Source organism: Apium graveolens, chromosome 11, assembly GCF_009905375.1.
Source record: "Apium graveolens cultivar Ventura chromosome 11, ASM990537v1, whole genome shotgun sequence".
Lineage (NCBI taxonomy): Eukaryota > Viridiplantae > Streptophyta > Magnoliopsida > Apiales > Apiaceae > Apium > Apium graveolens.
In genome coordinates, this window is record NC_133657.1 from 83,744,743 (window position 1) to 83,772,246 (window position 27,504).

Genomic DNA, 27,504 nt, shown 5'->3' on the forward strand with positions numbered 1-27,504 from the left:
CTTCCCGAGGTTCTAGCACGGATCTTCGTGAGCATCATACAGTGACCTATCAGCGCTTTCAGGTGGAGAGAGAGGAGAGGATTAGATGGCAGAACCAGTGCAGAGAGATCCTTGGATTGTATGAGACGCAGGCAGATGGTCCTGTCAGAGCATTACGACCAGATTATATACTGAGAGAGAGACTACATCAGATTCACCGGATTAGTTCTCAGCAGCTTATGGATTTGAGACAGCAGGATCTTAGTGCGGAGACAGCATATCGTAGAGCATTGGGACTTACCGAGGCAGTGCTAGAGGCATTGCAGGAGGAGTTGAGCCACGTGCCACCAGGATTTTGAGACTAGCAGATCGAGGAGTGTTGTATCATGTACATTTTGTAGATAGAGACAACATAGTATTGTATGACTAGTTTGTATGAGTGTAGCTACTGACTTTGACTGATAGTAGTATCAGTATGACTGTTATATCATAGGTTTTTGTACCAAGCACTGACACCTGCAACTGGTGTTCTACCTATATATATATATATGAGATGGTCTTTTGCACATTTTCTTTATTTTATTTCCAGTCATTTAAGCATTTACATTTATTTCATTACCATTGCATATTTACAAATGTTGTTTTATTTACGATCATGTTGTACCCTTATGTTTTCAAAAAGATTTTAAAGTATTAAAAATATATATATATATATATATATTTTTATTTACACATTATACTGTTTTATTTATTTAGCTATTTAATAAGCTGTTTTATTTTTCCAAATCAACTGTTTTAATACATGTTTAATATACTGTTATTAAAGAAGACCCATTGTTTATTTACCAGAAAGATGGCACCTAAAAGAAAAGCACAACCCGACTCATCAAATGGAAACACCGAGGGCCAAAACAATAATAACCAGATGGATCAAATGTTTAATCTCATGCAACAGCAGATGTTGATGATGCAACAACAAATGCAGCAGCAACAGCAGCAGTTCCAGCAACAGATGTTACAGCAAGCCGCTCATCCAGGACATCAAGTACCACCAGCAGCACCTACGGTCACTTTCAAGCAATTTCAGTCGGTAAAGCCTCCGGAATTTATGGGTTCCACGGACCCTACAAAGGCGAGAGCTTGGCTGAAAGAGATGGAAAAGGCTTTTTCGTTGGTGAAGGTTGAGGAAGAACAGAAGATGGATTTTGCTAGCTACTTTCTGAAAGGCGAAGCCAATTACTGGTGGGAATCGAAGAAAGCTTTGGAAGGAGAAGGTGTGGTGACCTGGGATAGATTCACTGATCTTTTCTTGGAGAAATATTTTCCTCGTTTTATGAAGAACCAGATGGAGATCAAGTTCCTGGAGCTGAAGTAAGACAACTTATCAGTGGCGGATTACGAGACCAAGTTCACTGAATTGGCTAGATTTGTTCCAGAGCAAGTGGATACGGATGAGAAGCGGGCCAAGAGATTCCAGCAAGGACTGAAACCATGGATTCGTAGCAGAGTAGCTGTGTTTGAACTGACAACTTATACGGCTGTTGTTCAGAAGGCTATGATTATTGAAGGTGAAAGTGAAGCAGCTCAGAAAGAGAAAGGACCAGGAAATTTTCAGAATCGTTTCAACAAAAGGCTGGGATTTCAAGCTCGAGGAAAAGTAAACTTTAGGAGACCAAAACAAAACAACCAGAGGATGGGTAATCGACTTCCTGCCCTAACGCAGCAAAGGCTTATTCGACCGCCTATACCTGATTGCAGAACGTGTGGTAAAAAGCATACGGGAATTTGTAACAAGCCAAATGTCACGTGTTTTAAGTGCAACCAAAGGGGACACTATTCTGGAGAATGTCCGACGGGAAAAGCAGAAGTTACTTGTTTCCAATGTGGGAGAAAAGGACATATCATCAGAGACTGCAGAGGAGTTGCAATGGCCGCTAGTATTCCAAGAGTTTTAGCATTACCTCCACCTCCACTACCACAACAAAATCAGCCCAGAGCAAGGACTTTCAATATGTCAATGAAGGAAGCGGTACAGAGTCCGAATGTGGTTGCAGGTACACTCCCTGTAAATTCCGTAAATGCTCTAGTATTGATTGATTCAGGAGCTACTAGATCTTTTATTTCTGAAGATTTTATCTCTAAGATAGATTGTGAGGTTCAGTGGTTAGATGAAGTGTTAGTCATAAAATTAGCGAATGATGATCAGGTTGCAATAGATCGAGTATGCCCGAATTGTGATATTGAGATAGGGAGATGTCACTTTTTTCAGTTGATTTGATACCTTTTAGGCTAGGGGAGTTTGATGTTATTTTAGGAATGGATTGGCTATCTAGTAATAATGCTCAGATTGATTGTGCAAATAAGAAAGTGAAATTGCAAACTGAAGAAAATGAAACGGTAATATTTGAAGGTGAAAAGCAAAAGCAGAAATTCTTAACAATAATGCAGACGAGAAGATTGCTACGCCAAGGATGTCAAGCTTATTTAGCCTATGTACGGGATACTGACAAGGGTAATCCGAAGATTGAAGATATTCCTGTAGTTTGTGAGTTTCTTGATCTTTTTCCAGACGAACTACCAGGACTTCCATCAGATCGAGAAATTGAGCACTATTGACTTGACGCCAGGGACTGAACCAATCTCGAAAGCTCCATATCGAATGGCACCTATTGAAATGAGGGAATTAGCAAAGCAGTTGCAAGAACTTCTCGACAAAGGAATCATAAGGCCAAGTGTATCCCCATGGGGCGCACCAGTATTGTTCGTGAAAAAGAAGGATGGTAGTATGCGATTGTGTATTGATTATCGTGAGCTGAACAAGTTAACTATCAAGAATAAATATCCTTTATATCGCATCGATGATTTATTTGATCAACTAAAAGGAGCAGCATGGTTTTCGAAAATCGACTTACGATCAGGCTATCATCAGTTAAAGATCAAGGCCGAAGATATTCCAAAGACAGCATTCAGAACGAGGTACGGACACTATGAATTTCTTGTGATGGCTTTTGGATTGACGAATGCACCTGCAGCGTTTATGGATTTGATGAATCGAGTATTCAAGAAGTATCTGGATAAGTTTATCATTGTATTTATTGATGACATCTTGATCTACTCAAAGACAGAAGAAGAACATGTAACAAATTTAAGAACGACATTGGAGATATTACGAAAGGAGCAGCTTTATGCAAAATTTTCAAAATGCGAATTTTGGTTGAAAGAAGTACAGTTTCTAGGGCATATCATCAGTAGAGAAGGCATTCAAGTTGATCCAGCAAAGATTGAAGTTGTGTTGAATTGGGAAAGACCAAAGACGCCGACAAAAGTTCGAAGTTTCTTGGGATTGGCAGGATATTATCGAAGATTTGTCAAAGATTTTGCGAAGATAGCAACACCGCTGACCAAGTTAACTCAAAAAAGTGAAAAGTTCGAATGGGATGGTAAGTGTGAGGAAAGTTTTTAAGAGTTGAAGAATCGGTTGGTGACCGCACCAGTATTAGTACTGCCAGACGAACAAGGAAATTTTGTCATATACAGTGACGTTTCGTATCGCGGGCTAGGATGTGTGTTGATGCAACATGGTAACGTCATTGCATATGCTTCGAGACAACTTAAACCTCATGAGCAGAAATATCCTATGCATGATCTGGAATTGGCAGCAATTGTATTTGCATTGAAGCTTTGGAGACATTATTTGTACGGTAAAAAATGCGAAATCTACACGGATCATAAAAGTCTGAAGTATATCTTCACGCAAAAGGAACTGAACATGCGACAACGTCGATGGCTGGAATTGATTAAAGATTATGATGTTACAATCAGTTATCATCCAGGAAAAGCAAATGTTGTAGCGGATGCGTTGAGTAGAAAAGAAAGATTGAATCGGTTAACTTCATGCGAAGAAATGGTTAAGGAATTCGACAAATTAGAAATCGAGATTCGTATTCCCAATGAATCTGCAGGAACTATCTACGCTATGACTTTTCAACCAGGGTTGCTAGAAAAGATTCGCCGTTGTTAAAATGAAGTGATGAGTCAAGACGATGACTTAACGGGAGAAGAGATTACAACTCAGAAAGATAATGAAGGAATTTTACGTTTTGCGTCAAGAATCTGGATCCCTAACGTGGCAGAATTAAAAGAAGAAATTATGCGAGATGCGCACAATTCGAAGTACTCCATTCATCCAGGAAGCACAGAAATGTATCGTGATTTAAAGGAAAACTTTTGGTGGCCGAATATGAAGAAGGAGATAGCAGAATGGGTGAGTAAATGCTACACATGCCAGCGAGTTAAAGCAGAACATCAACGTCCGAGTGGGTTATTGCAACCATTAGACATTCCAGAATGGAAATGGGAACATCTGGCGATGGATTTCGTAGTGGGACTTCCAAGGACGAAAGCAAATCATGATGCAATTTGGGTTATTATTGATCGATTGACGAAATCACACTACTAGAAAAAGTAGAATAGACATCGGCTAAAAACCGATGTCTATGAACAAAAAAATCCGATGTCTTCGTGGGTGATGTTAAAGACCCCCCATTTAACATCAATTTTAAACTGATGTTAAAGAAGACGTATAACATCAGTTTTTGAAAATGTTAAATTTCTAATGCATATCTAATCTTTATATATTATAATAATATGATATTTTTGTCAATTTAAACAAACGTGAGATAAGCAAAATATTTCCATTTACCCATTAAACTGATGTTACTAATACCAGTAACAACGGTTTTCAAGATAAATCGATGTAAACATAACTTTTGACATCGGTTCTTTATTTCAAACCGATATCTATTGGTGACAAACTGATGTCTATAAAGCCTAATAACATCGATTTTTTGTTTTAAGATTTTTGTTGTAGTATTTAACATCGGTTTTAATTGGTATTACTGATGTCAATGTTCAACTAAAACTGATGTATTAAGCTTTGACATACATCATTTCCACCGTAATGATGTATGTACCTGTTTTATTAACGCAAATTTTAAAAATAAAGATATCAAAAATTTCCCAAACCAATGAATTACTAAAACCAATTATTGCATAATACCAGTTATCTATAAATATAACCAATATTCAAACATCTGGTACAACAAATTCATCTAATCCAAACATTAAGTACTACACAATATCCATCCATCTATTCTACTACTGTCTATACAAAGAATTTGACTTGGTACCAACAACTAACAACGAAAATGTAAGGATTCATATCTTCAAGACTTTTAGTCCTTGAACAAGTTTTGGTACGGCTATAACAAAAATGTTACCAGGAGTGGAGAACTGGCATACTGAGAACTCTTTTAGGTCTACGTGTCTCATCAAAGCAGTGGCTCTTATAACATGATCATCAGTTGCTCGAGGGGCTGTGCTACTTGTATATACATGAATCTAGAACATTACAAAAATAAATAAAAATAAATAAATAAATCCATGTTTGTACTTGGAATAACCTTTAAAAAGACCATATACTATCACACCTCATCAGTTTGTCATATGTCATCAGAATAAGGAAGATATATCGTTTGCATTCATGGAGGCTCAACCTGACAACCAGCATTATGTATCTCATCTTGCTTTCACATGAAATTCACTCAGGAATCTAAAATATAGAACCAAAAGATTCCTAACAGTAGGTGAATGATCAATTTATATTGCCTTCTAGGCAGATTGTTGTATATTCCTTGTAGTATTAGAACCAGAATTGTGTTCTTTAAGTTTTATTTTACTAATTTAACATTCTAGTCTCATTTGACAACTTACAGAGTATTAGGTCCTGCAATACGTGCTTGAGACTTGTAATCAATTAATATTACATAATATTACAATTACGTAATATACCACATAACAGAAGTAAAATAGTCAAACTCTATGATCGAAAGTGGCAGGCTATTTATCATTTCTTCCTGGTAGTTAAACTCTGGAACTAAACCAGTACCTCTTCTAACTAAGATCATATTCTAAACGAAGGGGACCGGTAGCTATGAAAATTACAGAATAGATATGAAGTTTCCAATCCCAAGTCCATGAAATCCAAGTTAAAAAGGAGATAAAATGCGAGTTAGAGAATTGGGCACGATATCATAGATGCGTAGAATAGAAAATTTTTGATATAATGTACACCGATGTGGCGGAGTCAGGGGCCTAAAATGACGTCGAGTAGGTGCATGGTGATGCTGAGGAGTATAGTACTGTAAGTGATCAGCATTTGACACTCCTGACATCCCATTAATATTCGACGATGAACCCCTCGAGAACCTCAATTTCTCCTCCGTTTCGATATCTTTAGCCTCATGATCAGGCTTGATCATGTCCTAACACACTCTGCATAGATCAATAGGCATCAAACCTCTTGTGTAGAAGTCATAGTATCGTGGCTTCACCACTAAGGTAACAGAATCGCAAGCAAGAATATATTTGTCACTCACAGACCAAGAAGATCCTTCTATATAAATCTTATATCTGCGCATATATAGAAAGAATGAGCAAAAGCAAAAATAGTAAAGGAAACAGGAAACTTTTAAGTTCATGTAACGCTAATGCTTAAGATCACATATTGGTTGAGTTACACCGCTATAAGGATTAATATTTAGATTGATATGCCAACCTGTGAATACACTGGCTTGCCAAGTCTGACTACTTGTAACCTTGTTGTGATTCTCGACCCCAATCCTGCAAGTTTGTAAGAAATTTTTTTAACTTGTTTGCTTGGATTCGTTTTCCATTACAAGCTACAAAACTATATGTAATGTAATCAATTTAGGTTATGAAGAATGGATCTCTAGAATCTTCGGTGGAAAGATAATTCAGAGCGATCATAACATTTAAAACAGAACATATCTATAACTAATGAATCCTGGTTTTTCGTTACTAGAATAAAAGGTGATCATAGATTCTAGACATCTGCCCATCTAGTTAACCCAAAAAAGTTTTACAAATCAACAGTTCTGACCTGTGCATACACACGAGCATTCCAGTCTTGCTTTTCAGAGACATTGCATTTGAGGAGATCCATCCTGGTTTTAGTAACAACATGATTCCCCTTCCAGTAAGCAAAATAATCTCTGTCCATCCAGCTAATCCTGGTGTTCCCTTCTTTTAGGTCTTTCAACAAAGAATCCCATGGCTTTATATTGATCTCAGGCCTGAGTAAGTTCAAATTAAGAGGAAAGTTTACAGATATATATAGTCGTTATGATTAAAGCATGAATTTACTAGCAAATGGGCAAACACTGAAAAAATGGTGTTTTTTTCTGATAAGTCATTGCTTGTGCAGATGGAAAATAAAATGAGTTATCAATACCTAAGAGAAAAAGGTAACATAGTCCTTACCATCCCCAGAAGGACCAGTCCGGGAAAACAATGTCCAATGTGGAATCATCAGCACAATAGCGAACCAATGGAGGTGGGGCTGTGGCATTAGGCCCACGATAGAACCTTGATCGGACACCTGGCCAGTCAACACAGTCAAACACAAGGTCTAAATCAGGAACCTTGCCTGGGTACATTTGCAACAACTATAGGATCCCCCAAAGTCTAAAAACATCCCTGTTTTGGAAAGACTTTTGGTATGTCTCTACATTAGCCTTTCCATTCAAGATCACCAAACGAAAATTTTCACCAAACGAAAATTTATTGTCCTTCTGAAATATTTGGGAGACTAAAACTCCACAAATTCATACCTATTTTCATCTTTCCATCCTGCACAAAATATTCTGCATACTAAGTAAAGGAATGACTATTAAGCATGGTGATAAATTTCGGTAAAAACTTTTACACTCAAACTACCTTGGCCACTTGAGACTCCGGTTAACCTGATATATGTTTTAACAATTTTGTCGATTATATTTAACAAAGAAACATCTTTAATTATGCCAACAAAATTTCAGTTGTACTACATTTATATTCTTTACAGTGGGTAACGAATAGCTTCTACATAAGAGAGTATTCATAAACTTAATTTCTCTTCTAACTTTTGTAATTAGGACATATAAAGGCGAAATCCGAGCCACGGATTTCCATCACTAACTAATGCAAGACTATTAAAATAAACGAGCAAAATTAACAAAAATTGTATGTGTAAAACCTGATTGCAAGTAACTACAATGTCAAAGTCGTTAACCACATCCTAGTATGTCATATTGTTTCATCTTTAGTTGTATGAACTTCTAAACAAAATTAAGGAATCCACATAATTCCTTCAAGGTATGAGTTCTTTTGGTTGGTCTAATTGCATTGAATTCCCTATGGAACCAAACACAAGTACTTATAGTGAGAAACAGATGTTAACACATGCTATAAAAATCATAACAATATCAGCGGAAAATAAGTGAATTACCTCAAGCCGTCTTCAGGAAAACGGACCCATCAAGTGAAGAAGTACCCAATTAAAAACCCTAAAAGTCAAAATCAAAGAATTTAACAAGAACACAAATTTAAACCCTAAAATTTAAAAAACACATCCAATTCTCACAAACTGATTTATACCAATCCAGTATTGCGGTGTTGAAGAAGATTGAAAATAAACATTTGTACTTTGTAAATTATTGGGAGCTGTCGGGAGCAGAGAGCAGAGAGAGCGAGCAGAGAGAGTACAAAAAACACAAAAAAGCAGTCAGGGGAAATGACTGAATCTTCAGTTGAGCAAAATCGAGAGGCAGAGGGGATATTTAGGATTCTTCATAGAGGGGTGAGTTTCAGTGAGAGAGAAAGAGAGATGAGAAACTGAAAGGGTTTATCTTTTAGATTTTTTATTTTGAAAATATTTGATATTTTTAAAGTGTAAAGTTGAAAAAGCGGAGAGAGTTTAAAAAAATTCCGAAGGCAAAATCTGTGTGAAAAGAGGGGGAGAATTTTTCTAAGGTAAAAAAGAGGGGGAACAAAGAGGAAATTAATTATTTGGTTAAGGGGGGAAACAAGGAAGAGGCGCGCTGATTAAATTTTTTAAAACATACGTTTAACATCGGTTGGGCTAAAACACCGATGTTTATAACAGCAAAAGACATCGGTTGGTTAAAACCGATGTAGAAAATACCTTTTACATCAGCTCCAAAAGCAACCGATGTCTAAGAGGCGATGTCTATTCTACTTTTTCTAGTAGTGTCAGCACATTTTCTTCCGATTAATGAAAGATTTTCACTGGACAAGTTAGTACATTTATATCTTAAAGAAATTGTGATGCGTCATGGAGTACCGGTATCGATTGTATCGGATCGAGATCCTCGTTTCAATTCAAGATTTTGGAGACAATTCCAAGAATGTCTAGGAACGAAGTTGAACATGAGTACAGCCTATCATCCGCAAACCGATGGTCAAAGCGAAAGGACAATCCAAACGATTGAAGACATGCTACGAGTTTGTGCGATCGATTTTGAAGGCAGTTGGGATGAACATTTACCCCTAGTGGAATTTTCTTATAATAACAGCTATCACACCAGTATTGGAATGCCACCGTATGAAGTACTATATGGGAGAAAATGCAGATCACCCGTGCATTGGGATGAAGTTGGAGAACGCAAGATTTTGGGTCCAGAATTAATTCGGCAGACGAAAGAAAAGATTGAACTTATTCAAAAACGAATCGAGGCAGCGCAAAACAGGCAAAGTAAATATGCAGACCAAGCAAGGAAGGATATGGATTATCAGGAAGGAGAACACGTATTGCTCAAAATATCGCCATGGAAAGGATTGACCAGATTTGGCAATAAAGGGAAATCGAAGCCACGATATGTTGGACCATTTGAGATTTTGAAGAAAATTGGGAAGGTTGCGTACGAGTTAACTTTACCACCCCATATGCAGCACATTCACAACGTATTTCATGTATCCATGCTTAAGAAGTACAATCCTGATACAAGGCATGTAATAGAGTATGAACCAGTAGAACTTCAGGCAGATTTATCGTATGTAGAGCAGCCGATAAGGATTCTAGATCGGCAAGAGAGGGTATTAAGAAATAACTCTGTGTCATTAGTGAGAGTCTTGTGGAGAAACCCAGTGGTTGAAGAATCAACCTGGGAGCTTGAGAGTGAAATGTTAGAAAAGTATCCTCGGTTATTTGCATAGTGTGATTCTGAGGATAAAATCCTGTTAAGGGGGGAGAATGTAACGACCGAGAAATTACGTTTGTATTATATTATAATAATGATAAATTATGTGTATTATTATGTGATTAAATGTGTTAAGTCATTAAACCCTAACTGCTATGTGTTATGTGTTGGTTGTTTTGATCCAAACGTGTTTTGGATATTTATTGAGCATTTTATCGTCAGTTATATATTTTATATCAAAACCCGTACAACTTAAAACTATGTTTAAAAAGCCCGTATTTCAAAAAAAATCATTGGCCCTATTTTTTTTAAAATGCCCTATACCATATCGCTATTATGAACCCTTAGACGTTTTACAAATTGACCTTTTTCGCGGAAAACGACTTTTCCGGACCCCTTCGGGTACCAAAAACCCCACAAAAATTTCATTTTTATTTTTATATGATCATGAAATTATCATATATCATTTTTCATTGTATTTTTGTAATATTCACAATTTTTGGGAATTTTTAGCATTTATTTTGTATTTATTGGATATTTAAAAATTCAATATTAATACCCAAAAATTATAATAATTGGGGCCAAATATTTTTATTAGGAGTGTAATTAGACCCTTAATTTTACTTAAGGGTATTATTTTCATAAATATAAAAACATGATTTACTATTAATTAAATCAGTTAATTATAATTAAAAATCAGAAAAATAAAAAGAAAATTAGAAAGGGAATTAGGGTTAGGGTTTGTGAAGAACAGAGCAGGAGGATCAAAGCTGATTTTCTTCGTGATTCCGGAGTCCAAATAGTTAGTGTAAGTACTCGTTTTGAAGCTTATGATCTGTAGTTTTCGATTATGTAATTGTTTTTGATGTTTGATTGATTGAATTGAAATTTGTATTATCGGGTTTAATTTCTTGAATTCGGGTTTGCAGTTCTATTAATTGTTTGATGATTCTATTAGCATAGACGTTTAGATCGTCGGATAGGGAGTCGATTGGCACCGGGTTTGTGTTCGTTGGCTTCGGTTTCGTGCTCGCCGGAGTTTAGACGCCGCCGCTGTGTTCTTCGTGTTTCCGGCCACGTTTCATCGAGAGGAGGACGAGGGAAGGAGGAGGAAGGTGCTGGGAGCGTCGTTGTGTTGTTGTGCTTCGAAACCCCAGAAGAATCGTGCTTGAAAAATGGAGTTTCTTCGTGGATTGGCCGCCGGAAAGCAGCCCGCCGGCGTCGGGTTCTGGGTTGCAGGGCTGTTCTTCGTGACCCGTTAACCCGAGGTCGACACGGTTTGCAACTCGGAAACGACCCGGGTTTGATCCTTCAGAACCCAAACTCTGTTCTGATTTTGTGTTTTTGAGTAATTAATTATTTATTTATATTTTAGTAATTAAAATCAGTTTTTAATAATTCTAAAAATTAATTAAAAATTAGTTTTAAATTTTGAAAAATAGTATTATTAATTTCTAAATTATTTTATTAAATTATAAATTCGAATTTATTTATTTAATTAATTATTTAATTATTTATCTAATTATTTATTAATTATCTAATTAATTAATAATTGGGTAATTAATTAATAATTAGGTAATTAATTAATAAATAAGAATTAGAAATAATTAAGTGATATGATTAATAATCTAATAATTAGTTAATAATGCGAATAGTAATTCGATAATTAGAATTAGTATTCGAGCGATAGTTATTCGAATAATATTGTGGTAATTATTTATAGCGTATAATTAAATATCGGTAACTAATTGATTAGCGAATCGTATGAGTTCCAATAATAATACAATAGTTCGATAATTATGCGAGAATTGCGAGTAGCTCGTAGTTATACGAGTGATTAATCGTTAAGTTGGTTTATAATTCGAGTAATTCGTATTTATTCGATAAATAGCGTATCAGTTAATTAAATCGATTGATTATTTGTAAATAATCGATCTGATCGAATAAGTAATAATAATTTGTAATAAATAGTAATAATTCCTAATAATTAGGGATTAATTATTTTAAAATACAATAATTATTAATTAATTATTTAAAAATATAATTAAGGATTGTTTAATTATAATTAATTATTTATAAATTAATTATTAATTAATTAAATTTTGTTTAATTCATAATAATTCAATCGTTAGTCCGATTTGAGCGAAACGAAGACCCCTAGACTCAGAAAAATGAGACAAATTCAATAAAAAAAATAGTTGTAAGTTATAATTTCTTCCGAAAAAGAGTGGTTTGGTGATAATTGATAGTTTGTAGGTCCTAATAGGGGTATAATTGAGTCGAATAAATCCCGAAAAATTATAATAAAATCAGATAGGACTTGTTAATGCAGGTATGAGTCTAGAATCGATTCTAAAACTAATTATAAGTCTAAAAATTGATTATGTGCTTTATGTGCTACGTGCTTTACGTGATTATGTGAATATATGTGTTGTATAAATGTATGTGTATATATGCGAGTCAGATAGAAACGCATGGGTAGACTGATAAGGTTGCGTGATATCAATTCAAGATACACATATATAGTAAGTTATCTAAACGACTATCTTTCCATGATTGGTTCAGTGTTAGCAAGGCAGAGCAAGCTAGGATCAGAAGACGGTGAGTTGAACCAGGTTAAGTACGCGCAAGGCAAGTTTTTTTCCCCTATTCTAAATTCAGAATAGTGATTTATATTTTCTTTTATCATATCAGTTACCTTTGATAATCATTGTTCATATACACTGTTACCCATTTATTATTGTTTGTTTTAATTTCATCTCGATTCTTGATTTCACCCAATTTATTGAATTTCCTGTTCATATTTCAATCCTTTTTACCCTTATTACATATACTCTAGTATATCCTGGTGTTGGGATATATCAAAAGCATCCCGTTTGTTTCGGATGCTAAGCCTTGGACTGGATGGTTACTATACGGGCTGGGTTTTACCCAGACCATTATTTAATAGGCCATAGTTGCCTGAGTACTCTTTATGTTGGTTGGGTCTATGCAGTTGGGTATAGATCCGCACTATATCCTGATTGATCAGCAGGTTATAGTGCATATGTTGGTTCTTGTTTCGAGTCTTGTTCATTTGGTACTCGCCAACATTGGCAAATTACTATCCTATACAGATTCAGATGGTTGTTTCAACCAGCAGCTTATTGGTTCACCTGTTTCTCTCTTATACTATATATATTGTTGCAGGCTTATTGAGCAATTTTGGCTCATCCCCTTTTATTGTTATTCCTATTGTTTTACAGTTAAGGTAGAGAATGAAACCCATCAGGACCCGCGTAGTCAAGAAGCGAGTCAAGCAGCGGGACCTTCTTATACCAAGAGTGTTCCTTCCCATTCCCGAAGAGAGCTTTGTATTGCCAGATCAGGTGTAGCAGGATAAGTAGTAATGTTGGGTTGAATAAAAGTCTTGTGTAGTTTGAATAAAAGTTGTGTGGTGAGATTGTAGATAGAATAAAGTTTTGTAACAACGAGAGTTCTTGAGACAGGTTTTATTTATTTGGGTTTGTAATAAAGTGTAGTATGTGGTTCTTGTTTTCAACTCAGGCCTTAAAAGATCCTGAGTAGTGATAGTTCGGGGTAATTATTATATTTATATTCCGCTTGTGCAGGTTTAGTTGGTAATTATTGTTAATAATGCCCCAAATCTATACCCCGGATTTGGAGGGTGTTATATATCCTATGTGATCTCCCTATCTTATCTTAACCCTAATATTCTTGTTTTCAGGGATCAAACCTACAGCTCTGATGCCAAACCTGTAACGCCCTCCAGACCCAGGGTATAAGTCTGGGGGTTACTAGCTAATCACCAAACCTGTACAATCTGATTAACAATTAATAAAGAAATGAAACTAAACCCCTTTAATACTAACCAGGATCTTTTTAGGTTGAAGTATGAAAACAAGAACCACTAACTACTTTATTACAAAACCAAATTCAAAATCTCACAAGCTCTCTTTATTACAAACCATTGTCTAATTCATTTTAAACTAAGTTTAGCTTTTATTCAAACACACACAGTATCTATCAACACTCGACCTATTCGGGCAACTCAAAGCTTTCTTCCTGGATTGGGATCAACACCTTGGGTATGAGAGGATCCTGAGGCTTGACCTGCTTCTTTACCACTCGAGTCCTGATGGGTTTCATATTCCTTCTTAACTGAAAAAAATAAGGTGAATAACAACAAAAAGGGGTGAGCCAAAAATTGCTCAACAAGTCCACAAAATATAAACAGTGTTAAAGAATTTTAAATGAATCCGTAATTCCGGGTATATCTTCAAAGATATAACCCACGAGAATATAAAGAAGGCCATTACTGGCGAGTACAAATGAACTAAACTGGACACAAGTTCGCATCTATATTCTGTTGATCTGTCAGAATATAATGCAGATCTATATCTCAATATATTGATCCAGTCGGGTACCCAGGCACTACGGCCCATGTCGAGGCATCAGTCATATCCCGGTCCTCAGGATTAAGACACACTCAATCCCAAAAATATCATTATCCAGTCCATCGCTTAGCAACCGGAACAATCGGTATGCTTTGATATATTCTAAACACCAGAATATATCAATCTCAATGTATCACCAATTATATATGAATAAGGAATCCAAAGAAATGGAGAAATCAAGAATCGAAATGAAATATGAACAAAGGAATAGCAAGTGTGTATCAGTGATTAAGAACAAGAATCAAAAGAGTGTAAATGTGATAAGCATCTGAAGAAATGTCACTATTCTGAAAGTAGAATAGGGGAAAAACTTGCCTTCTGTGCGACTCACTGCAAATATGTCACCTTCGTCTAATACCGACTCAACCTGCCTTGCTGGTTTAGCTTCTGTTAGAGAAATAGACTGATTAAGTCATTTCGTACTTCAATTGCATCTTGAATCGACTTCACACCGTTCCTAACATCTACCCATGCGCTTATGACTGACTCATATATTACTTATTAGAAAATAAGACTCCATTAACCATGTAATACACATAAGCACATAAGAACACAATCATTTTTATAGTTAAAATAATTTTTAGAACCAAAATCGACTCGCTAATCGCTCAACTGATCGTTATCTGACTCGTTTCCCATTTTTCCGGAATTTTTCAGACTTGTCTCGGCACGCATTTCGACTGATAATCAAACAAGTAACAAAATCAACTAATTTCTAGAAGAAATTAAGCTTTAATATTATTTTTAACGGAAAGAATTCATTTTTCTGAGTCAGCAGGCTTTCGTTTTACTCGAATCGGACTCACGGTCTAATTATTATCAATCAAACACTGATAATTCAATTTATTATTCACTATAAATAATTATTACTAATTTTTAAAACTCAAAAATAATTTTAAAATCATTATTTAAGAAAAATCATAAGTAAAAATGATTTTTCTTTAATTTTTGGAATTAAAATAAATTTATTATGATTTATTGAAAATTATTTGATTAATTATCAAAATAACTAATCGTTTTTAAATAATTAATAAATAGTTAATAAATAATAAATAAATAATAAATAATTAAGAAAATAATTCAATCTGATTTTTTTTAGAAAATAATTCAGAATTATTTATAATATAAATCAATTAATTAAATAATTAATTAATCAATTTATAAAATAAATAAGTCTGATTTTTAAAATTAATAAAAATTAAATAAAAATTAAAATTCCAGAAACATCTGTCAGAAACCAAACATCTTACAAAACAGATCAAAACCGGGTATTTTATACGGGTCAAACGGGTCAAAATCCAGGTCGTGAAGAACACGCCGGATTTTGCCCAGAATCCGGCCACCGGTGCAGATTCCGGTGAGCCATTTTCAGGCCAAAAACGGAACCGTTTGGTTCGTTTTTCACAGGGTTTCAATTCCTGGCAACTACCCCAATCTGTTCCCGGCCAAAACAAACCAAAAACATCCCTGAAACTTCATCTCCGATCAAAATCAAACTCAACTCCGGCCAAAAACCTATCTTTTGATTCTGTAAACCAAACTCAATGTTCTATAGTGGAAATTAAAGCTATGAACTCATACAATCAAAGCCCTAACATATCAAGAATCAAATATGCACAGAAAACATCGAGTTGTGTTTTGAAAATCTGACATAAACCCTAGAAATCGTGAATCACTATACAGACATCGTTCGTTCAATTAAACACCATGAATCGACTGTAAATCATCTAACAAAGCTATATTAATCATCAAAACATCAAAATAACCCTGCAATCAAAAATTCCTAATTCGAACATAAACCCTAGAATTTGCAAATTAAAAACTACGAATTAAAATGTGAAATTAATGCTAGAAATGGAAAGAACAGATCAAAACCTTCGATTTGGTTACTGGAATCACACGATTTGATGAAGAAATCAGCTGGAAATCACGGTTTGATTCTCGACCCGATTCAAGTTCTTCCCGACCCGAATTTCAGAGAAAATTTTGATTTTTAATGATTTATTAATTATAATTAAATAATAATTAGGCTATTTATAGTAGTAAAAATAATACTCCAAAATAAAATTAAGGGGCTAATTATACATCTAATAAAAATATTTGGCCCTAATTTTTATAATTTTTGAGTATTTAAATTTAATTTATAAATATTTTATATATGCAATATATATGCCAAAATTTCCCAAAAATTGTGAATAATGCAAAAATGCAAAGAAATAATATAAATGAAAGTCCTATAATTTTATAAAAATAAAAATTTGATTTTTGTGGGGTTTTTAACACCCAATGGGGCCCGAAAAAGTCATTTTTCGTAAAACGAGAAAATTTATAAAATGTCTAGATGTTCAGAATAATGTGATGGTAAAAGCCGTTTGATGAAAAATAAGGCCCATTATTTTATTTGAAATACTGGCTTTAAAATCATGGTTTGGGTCGTAAAACGTTTGAAATGAAAGCGATGAATGCAAAATAAAACATCTGAAAAAATATCCTAAAAATACAGAAATGACACAGAATGCACATAACACGTAACAATTAGGGTTTGACAGATAATCACACATAAATGACACATCAACACACCTTATTTATTATAAATATGATATAATACAAACGTAAATTTCCCAGACGTTACAACAACTGTGGAAACTCTAATCATCTTGCTTCTTTTTGCAGGAAAAATAAAGATATAAGCTCTTTACCTCCTAAATCAGGAGTTAAGAGTCAGTCTGTTAGGTTTAAACCACAAAATCCTTGTTTTTATTGTGGTATTTTATTGCATTCCATATATACTTGTAAGAAATATCATAGTTTGTACTATGATTATTATCAAATAAAACCTTCTTTGAAGAAAGTTAGTATTATTCCTTCTAGTGTAAAGTTTGATGCAAAGTTGATATAAATTCTGATAAACAACATGTTAGCATAAATGAAATTAAATCCGCTGCAAATGCTAACAAACTTAAAAAGGCCAAAGGATCCAAGAAAGTCTGGGTCCTTAAAACTAATCAATAGTGGTCTTTGTGATTGCAGGGCAACAGGAAAAACATCCTAGTTCTTGACAGTGGATGTTCAGGACATATGACTGGAAATAAAGCCCTGCTATCAGACTTTGTGGAGAAAGCTGGCCCAGGAGTTTCTTATGGAGATGGCAAAATGGGAAAAACTCTGGGATATGGCAATATCAATCTTGGGAATATCATCATTGAAACAGTATCTCTTGTCTCAAGACTTAAATACAATCTGCTAAGTGTGAGTCAAATCTGTGACAGAGGTTAACACTATGAAGTTGTAAGCAATTCTACAGGCAAAGTGGTTTTAAAAGGTTACAGGCATGGTAACATATATGAAACCAGACTTTCAACAAGTTCTGATGGTTCTACAATCTGTCTGTTGAATAGAGCATCAATTGAAGAAAGCTCGAATTGGCACAAGAGACTCTCTCATTTAAATTTCAACAACATAAATGAGCTAGTAAAGAAATATCTTGTGAGAGGACTGCCAAAATCAGTATTTGCTCCTGATGGCCTTTGTGATTCATGTCAAAAGGCAAAACAAAGAAAATCTTCATTCAAGAGCAAAACTGAATCCTCAATTCTTGAGCCTTATCATCTACTGCATGTTGATCTATTTGGTCTAGTCAATTTCATGTCTATTGCAAAGAAGAAATATGTTATGGTTATAGTGGATGAGTTCACAAGATACACTTGGGTGTATTTCTTGCACAAGAAGAATGAGACTGCATCTACTCTAACTGATCATGTCAAACAGCTGGATAAATTGGTCAAAGATTCTGTCAAAATTATAAGAAGTGATGATGGCACTGAGTTCAAGAATTAAATAATGGAAGAGTTTTGCAAAGAGCATGAAATTAAGCAGGAATTTTCTGCACCTGGAACTCCACAGCAAAATAGAGTTGTAGAAAGAAAGAATAAGACTCTCATTGAAGCTGCACGAACTATGCTTGATGAAGCAAAGCTACCAACCTACTTTTGGGCTGAAGCTGTGCAGATTGCTTGTTTTACACAAAATGCTACACTGATAAACAAGCATGGAAAAATACCATATGAGATGGTGAAGAAAAAGAAGCCAAATCTGAAATACTTTCATGTATTTGGTAGCAAGTGTTTTGTTCTTAAGACTCGTCCTGAACAGCTGTCAAAATTTGATTTAAAAGCTGATGAAGGAATTTTTGTTCGATATCCACTTTCCACAAAAGCCTTCAGAGTCTACAATTTAAGAACAAGGATTGTCATGGAATCTATCAATGTATCTTTTGATGATAAGAAGATTACTGGACTTGGAGATTTCAATGATCATAATCAGCTGAGATTTGAAAATGAAGATTTAAATTATTATATTGTAAATTCTGATGGCTTAAATCCTGATCCTGTAAGTTCTGACGGATTAAATTCTGATGTCATTGAAACTGTGGTAACTACACTAAGGGAAAATGCACCTGTTCAGGGGGAACAAGCTGAAGATCCTACCACAACTCAAGACTTTCAAGAAGCATCAGAACCTGTCACTGGCTCTTCAAGTTCTGATTCATCAAGTTCTGATGAGCCAAATACTGATAATTCTGAAAACTCTGATTCTTCAAATCTTGAAGGTTCCAACTCAAATTCTGAAGTCTTAGAGAGCATAACTACAGGGGAGCATCATAAAATACTGATGGAGACAGCATGGATCATGGGGGAGGATCCAGTTCTTAAAAATTGGAGATCCTGAAGCAGGTGTCAGAACTAGAACACCAACATCAAATGAATGTCTCTATCATTCTTTTCTATCTCAGATTGAACCAAAGAAAGTGGAAGAAGCTCTTCAAGATGCTGATTGGGTGCAAGCAATGCAGGAAGAGTTAAATGAATTTGAAAGAAATAATGTCTGGACCCTAGTGCCAAGACCAAAGAATAGATCAATTGTTGGCACAAAATGGGTGTTCAGAAACAAAACTGACAGTGATGGCATAATTACAGGAAACAAAGCAAGGCTGGTTGCTAAAGGCTACTCTCAACATGAGGGTATTGATTATGATGAAACATTTGCACTTAGATTGGAAGCCATAAGAATCATTTTGGCTTATGCTGCTCACAAAAAGTTTAAAGTCTTTCAAATGATGTGAAAAGTGCTTTTCTCAATGGAGAATTGGAAGAAGAGGTATATGTTGAACAACCTCCAGGCATTGTAGATTCAAAATTTCCAAATCATGTCTACAGACTTGATAAAGCACTTTATGGCCTTAAGCAAGCTCCAAGAGCATGGTATGAGACTTTAGCTCAATATCTTCTGGAAAGTGGATTTCACAGAGGTACAATTGATAAAACACTGTTCTACCTCAACCATGGAAACGACTTACTTTTGGTACATATATATGTTGTTGATATCATATTTGGTTCTACCAATGCCAAACTATGTGAAAGGTTTGCAAAGCTAATGCAGTCAAGATATCAAATGGGTATGTTGGGAGAACTTAGCTATTTTCTGGGACTTCAAGTCAAGCAAAATGAAGAAGGTACTTTTATCAATAAATCCAAGTACATGTGAAATTACTCAAGAAATTTGGAATGCAAGACTGTTCAACTGCATCCACTCCCATGGCCACTGCAACCAAGTTAGATAAAGATACTAGTTCATTAGTAGATATTACTAACTACAAAGGTATGATTGGCTCTTTACTCTATTTAACTGTAAATAGACCTGATATCATGTATGCTACCTGTCTTTGTGCAAGATTTCAGGCTGATCCAAGAGAACCTCATCTAATAGCTGTGAAAAGGATTTTTAAGTACCTCAAGGGTACAGCTGATCTAGGATTGTGGTATCCTAGAGAATCAGATTTTAAACTAATAGGTTACTCAGATGCAGATTTTGCAGGATGCAAAATAGACAGGAAAAGCACTAGTGGAAGCTGCCAATTTCTTGGAGGCAGATTGGTTTCTTGGTTTAGCAAGAAACAAAAATCAATCTCCAAATCAACTGTAGAAGCATAATATATTACTGCAGGAAGCTGTTGTGCACGGATTCTTTGGATGAAGAATCAGTTACTGGACTATGGGTTAGAATTTTCTAAAATACCTATTTACTATGATAATCAAAGTGCTATTGCTATGACAGGTAATCCAGTTCAACACTCAATGACAAAGCACATCAGCATTAGGTGCCATTTCATAAGGGAACATGTGATGAAAGGTACAGTGGAATTGCATTTTGTTCCAACAGATCAACAACTAGCAGATATCTTCATAAAACCACTATGTGAAGCTACTTTTACAAGACTGGTAAATGAACTTGGAATGGTTTCAGGTTCTTTCTCAAAATATGCTTAGTTTTTGTTCTCTTGCATCAGACTTTATGATCAGTGTTTATAGATTGTCTTATCTTCATGTAATCTGTGTTTAAATTATAATACTTTAAATAGTGATTGTTATCTGATGTGGATCTAAATACTTTGATAGTATTTTGAATGTTCTGTGACTATTCAATCCAATGAGGATTACTGTGCTAGATGTTGACCTAATAATCTTTAACATACTATAAATCCCATGTTTGAATTAGTTATTTATGTGGAAATTCATTAACACAAGCAAATTCTGATGATGAGTTTAGTCAAATTTACTTTGTGTATCTTATTACTAAGTCACAAACTAGATTTTTGCTTCTTATCTGTCAAATTCTGATGTCAGTAAATCTTAAGGATGAACCACATGCTTGATAAGCCTCACTTATCTGAAGAAAAGAAAAGAATAGAACAGAAAATTGAAGTCAGGTACTCCTTTGAGATCTAGAGTAAATATGTGGAAGGGAAGACCCAAGTGCATTCCTGGTATTAAGTTATATGCATTAGAAAAGCAAATAAATTTTTCTTGGTGACTTTTCACATTCTCTGATTACTGGAGAAATACTCTGATAATAGCATAAATTCTAATAGCAGTTGTGACTCACTTACACTAAGAAGCCACTGTAAAAAGGAATTTCAAAAGATGCATAAAATGAGCACAAATAGTTGAGGTGGATTCTTGCATAAATTTATTATATAGTAGACTTCATTATTAATGACAGATTTTAAGCACTTCTCTTAGTTATGCCTTATTTCTAATATGTACTGAAGTTTATCAAACTTTAATCATTATCTGATATTTTGCTAATTCACACACTATCACTCCATATGACTGATGAAAATTACTGTGGTGATTAAGTTGTTTTAGATAAACAATTAAGTGTCATATGTATAAATTCTAAGGACAAGTTCTGATGGAAGTTCTGATGATTAAACTCTGAAGAAATAAGTCAGTATTTGTATGAAGAATCACCGATACAAACATTCACTTTTTGAGTACAGAAGCCATGTTCTGATGACCGTTAAAATCTGATAATAGTCAAGTTCTGATATTAAATCCTGATGTAAACTCTGATGCTTACGTGGCATTATTTATTTACTTGACTTATTTGTGGTAAATACTGTAACGGTCATAATTTATCAGAATATAATTAGGTGAGATAAAAACAGTCATTAACAGTTAATAAGTGGGAAGTGTGTTTTCCTTGAAACACTGCATATGCACATTTATTACTGCTTATTACCCGTGCCCACTAATAATGTTTTGACTAATGATATGATGCCAGGTGTCTAAAGTCTATTCTGCTTCAATCATAACAGTTGTCAAAAAGAGAGTATATATATGGGAGTTAAAAGATTTTATAATCTTTTACCTACTTTTCTTTCTCTAATTTCTTTTATTCTCTCTCTCACTAATATTCTCTGAAGCTATTTTCTTACAGGCCTTTTATCAAACACCTTGTGTACACTCTATTTTCTCACTTATTTTTCACAGAAATGGCACCCAAAGACATCGTTTGCAATGGAGCTAAGTTTGTTCCTAACAATTACCCATCTATTCTTAGCAAGGATAGAACTCCATCAGAACTTTACTTCATCCAAGACTTTTTATCTCGAAGTGAAATAGGCTATGCTTTGACCCAACCAGACACACTCTCAGGAACTCAAGTGCTGGAGTTTTGGAGGAGTGGTGTGTATGATGATAGTGGAGCAAATGGGTCCCCTAGTATTATTTTCACAAAAGGGGAAGATGAACATGTGGCGACTGTGGCTATAGTTCGCCAAGCTCTACATCTACCAGAAAACTGCACTTTTTCCACAGTTGAGGAGCCAGCTCTTCAACAGCTAATGGCCAATCTGGGCTATGAAAAGACTTTGGAAAAGCTTGAACAACTAAAGAGACCCCACATCATAAGGGAGTGGAGTTTCTTCTTTGACTGCATCATAATAACCTTTGCAAACAAGTGTTCACACTTTGATACAATTCCTATCCTAAGTCATCAAATTGGGTATGCTCTGATTACTCAATCTCATATTGATTATGCTACTTTGTACTAGGATTTATAGGGAATAGGATGAAAGAAGATAGAAATACTGTATATTTTGCTAGATTATGTCAACTTACTTACAGCTTTTGTAACTCTGATGCACTCGAACTAGCAAGTGAGTTGATTTTACTATTTAAACTTGCTAAGAGAGTATTTACTGACTTATTATCTACTGATAATAAGAAAACTGTTCTAAGACCCCTCCAAAATCCACAATCAGTCAAACAGTTTTTGGTAAACTCTGACCCAAACACCTATACCTCCATATATCTTGATGTCCAACCATCCCAACCTCCATCAGCACCTACATAACCAACCACCTCCCAACCTCAACCAACTCAACCTACCATCAGAACATACTTCCAACCAGCTCAATCCTCACAACAACAACCATCAGTACCTACCATCAGACCTTCATCTTCCAGGCCTGAGAAGGCAAAGTCTGTTCCTCAACCTCCACCAAAGAGAAGGAAGATGATTCTAAGGGATGAGTCAGATGATGAAGAAGCACAGGTTCATACATCAAAACTTGTGACTAAAGAAGCTGAAGGGTCAACCCATCAGAATTTAGATGAAGCTACGGATTTAGGTAATTTGAAGAGGAATATTGTAAGTTCTGATGTAGATCAAGCAACTCCTTCACTATCAAGGAGATTAAAGAAAATGAGGGCAGGAAGACACATGGCTAAGCCTTCATCTGAGGATACTACTGAAGCTGAGGAAGGGGATCAGGAATCTCTGATCTCAAAGCCAGTCGTGATTGAATCTTTTCCACCTCCTACCCAGGCTGCAACCATTGTTCAGGATACAGTGATCACACCTCCTGTCTTTCCAATTCATGAAAATGTAACAGTTGAAGATTCAGGATTAAGTCCTGAAATTGACCTTCAAAGGCTGATTATTTCTACTGTTTTATTTCTTTAAGCTCCAACCACAGCAGCTCAGCCATCTACAGTCAATTCTCCTATTCTACAGGCTGAGATACCAACAACTCCTATTCTGGAGATAAATTCTGATGATCAGAATTTAGATGAAGTTGTTCCAGAATCTCCAGTTGCCTCACATACTCTTGTACTGTCAGAGGATAATGAGTCTTCTTCCAGTTCTGAAGACAGTGTTCCAGTTAATACTCCAGCTCCTATTCTTGGAAAGGAGGCATTGATCCAAAAATTTGTTGAACAGGATGCACCTATTCCTTGGGAAGAAACTCACAGAGGTGTTGAGTGGACCAATAAGTGGAATGAAACTAATTTCATTCCAAGCTCTAAAGTTCTGACAGAGCACATTTCTAAAGCTGATGAGCTGATGACAAATTCTGATTCCAAGACTCAACTCAAAGTCACAGCTCTAAGTGCCAAGACACTTCAAGGTCAACACTCTCCTACTCATGAAAAGGTTGACAAACTTCTTGAAAAAGATGAAAAGCTAGATATGGAGATCAAACTTGATAAAAAGAGGTTTATCAGACCTATACATGAAAAGGTTGAAGCTATTGAGAAGGTACAAGAGAAGCAACAGGCCCAAATTATTGGATGAAATCCAATCTTCTGTTGAACTTCTTCTCTCTCTCCTACTACCTGATGATGCCAAAAAGGCGGAGAAGATAAGTAAGTCCAAATGCTCAATCACTCAGATACTGAAGAAGAAGTTACAAAGGTGATGTCTAGGGAAACTCTGATAAGAGTAGAGGTCAAGGTCAAGAAGCAAGTTTTCTTTGAGGAATCTAAATACTGATGTAAGTAAATCTTCTACTCAAAAGAAGACAAGTTCTGAAGCTGCTCAAACTCAAAATTTGATAGCAAGTGCTGATAATCAAAATCTGATATCAAGTTATGATGAACAAAGTCTGATGATAAAGCCTGATGTTCTGATTCAAGGTGGAAGTCAAGACTCTCAAAAGTTTTTGCAAACTCTGAAGCTAATGGGGAAGCAGACTATAGTCTACTACAAGGATCCCATAATTCAAACACTTGATGAAGAAATTGCTAGAAGATTATTTCTGAAACATAATCCTGAAATGGATTTAGAAAATCTCAAGGAAGAAGAAGCTAGATTTAAAGATGAAAAGACAAATCTAAAGCCAAAAGCTTATGTTGCAAAGAAACCTCCAAGGCCTAAGGAAAAAGGTATTGTGATTAAGGAGAAATCAAATATTGAGGAATCTAAGCCCAAGACTAGATCACAAACTGAGATTGATCCCAAAGATAAAGGGAAAGGAAAAGTTAATGAACCAATAAAGCCATAGGAGATGAAAATTCCTCAAATCCTGATGAAACTTGTGTGCAAAATGGTTCAAATCCATGATGATACTCTTGTTGAAGATGAAGATGTTCAAACTCTGAAAAGAAGGAAGATAACTGAAGAATTCAAGACAACCTCTAACAGAGCTCAAGTTGTTCAGAGTGAGAAACAGCAAGCTACAGAAGAAACAACAAGTTCTGATAAAGTCATCAAGACATCAACCTCTGACATAGCTCAAGTTGATTTAGACAAGATGAAAGTAGCTGATAAAAAGAAACTTCTATGGAAAAATGTCAAACCATCAGATCCAAAGAAAAGCCAATTGTTGTCTGATTTCATGACTATTGGGTTAAATGCTAGAGAACCAAGAAACAGAGCATGGCTAGGTTCTGATGAAGATAAGATTAAGACAGGAGTTGAAGTTTCTACTAGAAATCCATTTCTATTGACCGACAGACCTCTTGAAGATGTTACACATAAACATCTTGATAAGGTTATCTCTGTTCAAATGGTACTGGATGCTCATGACAAGCATATTGTCAAAGAAAATATGATTCTATTTCTTGAAGATGGAAGGACATATCAAATGTCAGGATCAGATATGCTAAACAAATCACTAAAAGAACTTCAATTCTTTCATTACCTTTTAGAGGTAAAGTCTGATATTACCAGGAGATGGTCAAATTTCATATTGAAGACCATAAAAGATAAACCAAGAATTTCTGGTTTAAGGGTTACAGAATTCATTCCAAACATAGTTGAAGATGATGGAAGTGAAATTCTAATGAAGAAGGATTATGATAAACTTGAAGTGATACTGAAAAAGAAATGTCTATGCTACAATGAAGATTCTTCTCATCCAAAGGTAATAAGACTGGGTGATGGTTTAGAAAGAAACCATATCTCTGCACTAAGGACTGTAATCTATCAGATTGGAAGTCAAGATGAAGATTTGAAGCAAGTCAAGGCTACATTATCTCAAGTCCTGAGGAATAAAGAAGAAAAGCCGATATCAAACTTTGTCAAGAATCACTTTGGGTTCAGATTGACTCAGTGAGATTGGTAAAAGCTACAAGGACTGTAAGTTGTAGTTCGTTATCTAGTTAAACTCTTATTGCATTTGTACTTAAATGTTTTTGACATCATCCAATCTATTAAATTGTATATTTTGCATAATTTACATGGGGGAGATTGTTAGATATATTTGAGATGTCATGTCTAATATGATTTGTGTTTAGTTTTCAGAACTTAACAACAGGACATATCAGGACTTACTGAAATCAGGAATTACTGGAAGTCAGAGCTTAATATCAGAACTTAAGTTGTCTGAAGATACATATCAGAACTTAAGTGCGTGAAGACTTTCAGATAAGGAATGCGGTTGATTTACAGGAGAGGAGATCTGGACTAAAACAATAGAAGATATGCATGGAAAGAGTTAGAGGACTAGAAGACTTGTAGAAGATATCTGATTGATATATTTTAGGAGACAGAATTACATTCCATATCAATTAGAATATATCTTGTAACCGTGTACTATATAAACACAGACTTAGGGTTTACACTATATGTGTTATCATTATCGAGAAGATTATACATTATAACCTAGCAGCTCTTAGTGATATTTGTTCATCACTAAGAGAGAACAACAGCTCATATTGTAACAGAGTTTATTGAATATACTTGATCTTTGTTACATACTTGTGTTCAAATTGATTTGATTGTATAAACATTGTATTCAACCCCCTTCTACAGTGTTGTGTGACCTAACACCAACTCAATAGGAGCTAGCTGAGTTCATGGACTTTATCAACTACATTGAAAAGATCAACCTGGCTAGATAGAACAAGAAGCATCTGAGGAGGAAATGGTCATTCCTGTTTGACTCAATTGTGAGGGCCTTCACCTGTAGGAAGACTAGATATAACAATATATCCAGTGTGGTCCAAAAGCTGGTGTTCTCCATGGCTCATAACAGGTACATTAATGTGGGGATATTGATCTTGGAAGAACTCATCTCAAGGCTCGCAATGCCTTTCTCCACAAGAGGTAAGGAAATTTTCGTTCCTATGTTTATTATGTCTACTTTAAATAATAAAGTTGTAGACATACATGTACTTAATGGTATTAATAGAAGTAAAATAGGCAATTGTAAGCAAGTGTCCAAAATCTTATTTGGTCACTAATTACAAAGAACAAGGTATATGTAGGTCTTGGAATCACTTCATTTATGTTAGAGAAATTCAGGACCTATCCATACATTATGCCTGACATGAGGTCAAATTCAATACCTAGTACAGTTATGGCTCCTGTACCTGTGGAAGTACAAACATAGGAACACCAACAGGGGCCATCCCAAACTGAGACCCTTTTTTCTCTACCAT

General features: G+C 35.2%; 1 pseudogene; it reads right to left on the bottom strand.

The window, feature by feature from the left end:
- Positions 1-5,196: 5,196 nt before the first annotated feature.
- LOC141695647 (uncharacterized) lies at positions 5,197-27,504 on the bottom strand (annotated as a pseudogene).